At 37.5% G+C, this 7,109-nt stretch overlaps 1 protein-coding gene across 1 annotated transcript in view; it reads left to right on the forward strand.

The window, feature by feature from the left end:
- cblb (Cbl proto-oncogene B, E3 ubiquitin protein ligase) overlaps positions 1–7,109 on the forward strand; it is a 123,641-nt gene that overhangs the window by 56,625 nt on the left and 59,907 nt on the right. The window lies entirely within an intron of this gene.

The raw sequence follows: 7,109 nt of genomic DNA on the forward strand, positions 1-7,109 counted from the left end.
CCTGGTTCTCTCAAGGTTTTTTATCCTTCACTTTGGCTAATTGATGAAGTTTTCTTTTTCCTCGCCGCTGTCGCCACTGGCTTGCATAGTTCGGGACTTGTAGAGCTGTGCATCAATGGATTACTCTTCAGTGTTTGGACTCTCAGCAGTGAAAGTTAAACCACACTGAACTGAACTCAACTTAAACTCTGACACTGCTTCAATTCACTATAATCTTCTGTGTGAAGCTGCTTTGACACAATCTACATTGTAAAAGCGCTATAGAAATAAGCTTAAGTTTAATTGAATTGAATACATTGGTTTATTGCCAACCTTTTTCATTGACTTGACTTAACCATTCCCAATACCCTATAGCGTCTTGCTGGAGTCAGGTTGAACTTGACTCTAGAACAATTAAGTAGGATTTAAACTTCTAAAGAGAAACGGGAATATCCTGTATGCACTCAGTTATTTCCATCACATATTTTGCCCACATAGCCATTTTATAAATGACTTTGCTGAGCAGTTTTGCATATCCCAGATTAAGCTCCAGCCATCTCCTGCTGAGCTGTGGTGTTGTGCGAGGTAGCGGTGCGTCCTAAGAAGTACTGGCTCTGTTCACACACACCCCCGCTCTTCTTGATAAGAGGTGAGGCACATAAAAAAAAAAAAACACCTCATCCACCCCAGCAGCGCAGAGGGAATTAGCATAAGTAAGTTGCCTGCAGGCCGAGATTATTGTTCTGTCTTAAATTCAATTTCTACTACCTCAGGACATGCTTCTGTACTAGGATTAACTCTCTCTGTGCATCCGTCACTCCGTGTCCTCAAAGGGACGGCGTCTTCAGCCTCGCTTTGTGGTTTGCGTGTGACATGTTATCAGTCTGTACCTCATGGATCAGGTTTGAAGGATTCGCGAACATGTGTGCGTCAGAGGTGTTGAAGCTTAAATGATCGCTGTGAACTGGACAGTCAGCACACTGACATCTCTAGGATTCACTCAATGTAATGGTGTCACTCTCTTGAGTGTTTCAGGTGTTGAAATGTTCTAATGTAGTTCCTGCGTGATGCATAATCTCTAATTTCCTGTGATGGTATTGAGACAGCAGGTGTGAGAGTGTTTGATGTGGGCTGGATGGTGTTTGGTAATGGATATGTTGGATGGTAGAGATCAGAGTAAACATTCTACTGACATGTGATCTGCTGAGTTTCACTATGCAAATAAAGAATCTATTAATTGTGATTCACAGGCAAACAACTCTTATGATGAGCTATTCATTTAGCGAATCAACTCCTGACTTGCTTTATAAACTGAAAGTTGGTGGAATTTAAATCTGTATCTTTACTGACTTATTGTTAGTTTCATCAGATGTTGTGTTGTATGCCAATGTGTCCTGGATATGTCATGTTATGTTAGGTGTCTGGTGTGCAAACTGTAAATTCAGTACCAATTCCCACTCTTACCTAGTGGCTTATTACATGGGTGTTATTACTAACTGTTATTACTACTTACAAAGTACATATTCTGCATGATCTTATTCTATGTCCCTAATTCTAGCTAATATCTAAACTTACAGTAACAACTAGCTTAATAACTAACAATAAATAGTGAGTTAGGAAGGGTCTGGATGCAGACCTGGTGCAGATGCAATCTGAGCTGCATGCAATGCTTTTACTTGGGCTCACCTAGGCTCTCCCCTAACCCTACCCCTCACAGTGACGTGACTAGCTCCATTGAGTGCATTGTGTCTGACATTGCATCTTTGAGAGATGCAATCTCAGCTTGCAGCATAAAGGCTACATTCAGAAACTATTGGTTTATTGAGGCAAAAGTCTATTAATGATTTGGTTTTTTAATAGCAAGAATTGTACAATAAAGCATGACCAAAACGATTAATGAATAACCAATCACCAATAATATTTCATCATAACAGAGCAGCAATTATATAATATAAGAATCACTTTTGAAGGATCATGTGACTCTAGGGATGTAACGATTCACCTGACTCATAATTCCATACAATTCACGATACTAATCTCATGATTCAGGATTTAGTCACGATTTGTTTAAAAAAATTATTTGAGACTTTTTTGAGTCTATAAAATTTGAGAAATAAAAAAAGTGAATAATACAAACTAAAGAAAACTCTTTAATATAAACAAACAAAAACTTTGACTGTGCAGCTACATTACACATTTAAAATAAATTCCAAATAAAAAATTAACAATACAAACTAAAAAAAAGGCTCTTTTATACAAACAAACTAACACTGTGATTTGACATTTTTTAAAAGAATTATCAGCATATCTTTGTTTTCTGCCATAAGCTGAGGTCTTTGCCCATTTACAATGTGCCCTGCTGATAAAAAAACTTTTTCACTGAGGACAGAGATGGCTGGTCTGGAGAGGTAAACTTTCCTAAACCAGAGAGCAGTGTGTACATAGGTGGTCAATAGGCCCTCTGCTCCGCGGGACTGGCCAGTGGCATCAAATACAGATTATAATATATGATATAATAAGCAAATTATTAAAATATGCATAAACTAAATTGAAAAAGAGAGGGTGAAAAAGGAACAATCTAATTCCTGGATTTGTAACTCCACAGTCTGAAAAGCACTTCACACTTTCGCTATGAAAACACTGATGCTCCATGTGATCTCTGTAACGTTAGTTCATTTGTCAGAGCAAGCAGAGCTGCCAATCCTCCGGTCAGCGTGGTTTGACCTATACATAGCTTTCTGTGTATAGACGTCTGTGACTAAAATTTTTCACTGTGCTGCATCGTATTCTTTGTTCTGTTAGTGTAAGTAAACGTCTTTTTGCAATATTTGCACAGTTTGTGTTGTGTCTGATGCACCTCGCCACTGTCATTATAGACTGATTTCACGCGGCTGCCATTTTTAAAAGCGAAATCGAGGCTGCGGTGGGAAGAAACCCGGAAGTATCGTTGGGAGTTACATTAGAACGTTGTGTACTTGGCTGTATATCTTATCAGCGAATAGAAAGAGACACAAATTTATAATTTCACCGCCTTCTGAGTGACCCGAAGGTCCGTTCTGAATGAATGGTGAAAATCTAAAGGGATATCAGAGCTCATTTTCAGCTAAGTTAAGGGAAACGGCACTAGTTAGCTAACGTTTTCTTTCCCAAACACACGTTTTAGATGTCATTTATCAAACTCAAGTTAATGAACTGATTCTTTCACTATATTAGACTTGTCACGTTACTGAATTAAAAGAAAATTTGTCAATTTTCTGCTAACATTTAAAGCACTGTTGATGGCTTTCTTAAAACAGCGCTGATTGGCCATTGTGTTCACGTGCTCAACAGATATGCTTGTGATTGGCCGAGAAGGTCATCAGTTCACCCTCCGCTGTTTACTGAGCACAAACACAGCCGAGCGATCTGCTTGATGACTCGACTGATCCTTATGGCTGTTTCGCGCTTGCGCTCCAGTCTCCGTGTATCTGTGTTTGCACTGGGTGAAGAGCGGTAAACTGAGTGCAAACACAAGATACATGGAGACTGGATCGCGAAGCAGCCGTGAAGATCAGTCGAGTCAATTCAATTTTAACTTAGCGGGAATTAGACTGTTTTAAAACTTCAGTACCGGGACAACACGAGGGTGTGCTACAGAGGACTGCAGTGTTTATCGCTCACCAAGTTACATAGGCTGAAGCAGGGAAGCGTCCCCTCTGTTTACCTGCTGCCATGAACTGAAGCCTAGGAGGACACTTGAGCATATTACTCTTACAGAGCTTGTGATGTTGTTTGATGCTAAATTGCTTTTAATTGTTTAAATTAAACGTACTGACTGATATTAAAGTGATGTTTACACCATATTTTGAAATCTCGGCAACAGCTGGAGGTTTGTAGTCCACAGCATGTTACTGCAATGTTTACAGTGCTGGTCCTATACTTCCGCGTTTCTTCCCACCGCAGCCTCGCTTTAGTTCTTTCAAATGGCGGCCGTGTGAAATAAGCATATACTCTGCCCCTCCACCTCTTGCTCGCCGCTTATATGCAGGTAAAGCGAGTTTGGGTCTGTAAACACTGCGCCCCCTCTGTTCAAAACATGTATTGCGATTCATTCAACATTTGTGCCGATTTGAATCATCACATACCTGAATCGATTTTCAACTGATTCACGGTGAATCGTTACATCCCTATGTGACTTCCAAGAGTGCAGTAATAATTCAGAAAACTCAGTTTTGAATCTTAAATTACATTTAAAATTATATTTACATAGACAACAGTTATTTTAAATTGAATCAATATTTCCCTGCATTGCTGTTTATTGTATTTTTAGTTGAATGAATACAGCCTTCTTGCACAGAAGACTTCTTTCAAAAAAGAATATCACAGATAGCACCCTTTTGAACGTTAGTGTACATAACGTTTAATATTAAAAAGCAAGCACAGAGTGTCAGTTGAGCTTGCCTTCCTCTATACTGACACCTAATATATATGAATCCCTCAGCAGTTTCGGTATTGCTGCATTAAACGGGATGATAAAATGAACTGTGAGTCACCATATTGAAACCTGAAGACTTAGCAGCATTAACTGAACTGAAGTTTATGGAGAGAAATGCGCTCCGCTGGGTTCATCAGAGACTTAATAATAAAAGCATCACCTCGGCTATGCAAAGCAGAAAAAAGTTTTATTGCCTACCTGAAGCGAATTTCACTTAAAAATGAATACGTTTTTCACACTGCAGAATCACTGACAGTTTTATCTTGTTTAACTTCACCTATGCTATATAACAACTCATAACTCTGAACTAAAATATACCAACTGTATTTGACCCCCTCAACTTTTTACATTCCCCCTTCCCCCCATTCACATTGGTTCTGCATCACTGCTAACACGCTAATTGCTTTGCCACATTTGTGTTTTAACAGAAAGCTATGCTAACATAGCATGCTAATTAATAGCTCTCTGCAAACAGCCTGCTTCAGACAAGAAATGGGGGTTTTGTCTGGCGCAGTTTGAAAGTTGAGAAGTTATTTGTGCCAAGAGAGACAAGTTTTGCTCTTGGGAGCTGCAGGTGCCCAATAGCAGCTTCACAAAATGCCACAGTGGATCCTGAAAGCTTGTGTGTGTTTGTTGTGCCTCAGAGGGGCTAGTTATCTACCGCTTGCAGGCCGGTTCCTCTCGACCTCCCCCGGGCTGAGTGGCCCCGCGTAATTGAGTGTCACCTGAAAGATGGTTGTGAAAGGTGGGTTATCTGCCCGCTTTAATCCCACAGGAGGACAGCACAAACCCTGAGGACTAGGGCCCAGTCTGTGACACAAAGCATTGTAGGAAGAGTCACTTGGGAACACTGCTTTGAAGGCTTTAATGACTAGTGCTACCTAGAGATGGTGGAACTCATTATATTTGTTTTTCTTGTCCACAAGACTGTTCTGTAAATTAGTCACATGAGTAAAAGGATAATGTAAAACATGGAGAAAGTGCTAGGAGACATTTTTAAACCAGCATTATTGTTCACATCTGTGCATCAGTATGTTTGTGTTAAGTATTAGAGTGGTAGTAATAGAGTGGATTACAAAAATGAATTTAGAGTTCACGTGAATCAGTTCAAAAGAATGATTTAAAAGAACAATCTGTTCTGAGAATTGTGAAACAGACATCGTTGCTTGGATTCAGTTATAAACACTAAAGATTTCTTTTGTCTTTGCCATATAGTTGTCAAGATACTAATATTCAGCATAAAGTGCAATTTGAAGGTTTAACCTCTTAAAGGCAAGTGCTATTTTGGGGTTTCCGGCTGGATTTTGCCTCCGCAAATTCAAAAGCTTCCCAAGTCCACATGCAGATGTGTAAATGCAAAAGTTTGGTATCATTTTAAAGAGTTTTCATAAAACACTGTTGTAAGTTTTATAATAATTGTATATGTTATCTGAGTTTTAATAAACCCTTCTAAAAAAGAGGCACTTTTTTTGTAAACTCAAATTTGAAAAGTGTACCTTTGAGGTTTTGTGTGGTTTAGGTTGCTGTAATTACTTTTGTTGGTTCCTGCACATGTCTGTAATCATAGGAAAAAAGCCAAATGTCTCTATCATAATCTATGTAAAAGTTATTTTGTTCCAACTGATGAGAGAACGGAGCCACTTATGGGTGTATTGGGCCAGTACGGACCTTTAAAATTTAAAGAATGGGGAAGTAAATGATGTCACGGACCCGGCACTCGGTAGGCAGAGCTTATTAACTAGGTTAATTAGGTTAACCAGGCAAATTAGGGTAATTAGGCAAATCATTGTTTAACAGTGGTTTGTTCTGTAGACAGTCGAAAAAAAATGCTTAAGAGGGCTAATAATATTGACCTTAAAATGGTTGTACAAAAAAAAAAACTGCTTTTATTTTAGCCGAAATAAAACAAATAAGGCTTTCTCCAGAAGAACAAATATTATAGGAAATACTGTGAAAAATTCTGTGCTCTGTTAAACATCATTTGGGATTAAAAAAATTTAAAAAATTAAAAAAAATCACCGGAGGCCTAATAATTTTGACTTTAACTATATGCAGTGCAGAAAATCATCAAACCCTTTTGAAATTATGACTTTATTTGTCATTCAGCCTGAAATCAAATCACACTCTAGATAACATTTCCAGGCTTTGAAATGTTCCTGTAGCCTTCTCCTAACCTGTGCCTTCTACATTTTTATCCTGAAGGTCTTTTGAAAGCAGGGTGTAATGTGAATAAAGGTATAGATTTTCACAGAGTATGATGATTTTCTATAGGGACTGTATATATAGAAAAGAAACCCCACTGGATTAATTGTTTATAGATTTATTAATTTTGCTGCTTGTAAATGTATGTGTATGTATGTTGTTTAAGAAGTTTAAGTTGTTTGTATGTGTATGTATGTGTTTAAGAAAAATTTATTTAAATATTTATAATTAAAATAATTAAACCTAAAATAATTAAACTTTTTTTTTGCGATTATTAAAAAAATGTGTAAAATAATTCAAAAAGTAAATATTCTATTATTTAAAAAAATTGAAATCATTAATAATATTGCTAGCAGTAATGATAGTAATGCTGCTAGTAATATAATATTAAATGTGTTATTTAATAATTTATAAATGATAACATAGAATACTACTACTACATATAATAGTATTG

The sequence above is a fragment of the Danio aesculapii genome, chromosome 10, assembly GCF_903798145.1.
Source record: "Danio aesculapii chromosome 10, fDanAes4.1, whole genome shotgun sequence".
In the NCBI taxonomy this organism is placed as follows: Eukaryota; Metazoa; Chordata; class Actinopteri; order Cypriniformes; family Danionidae; genus Danio; species Danio aesculapii.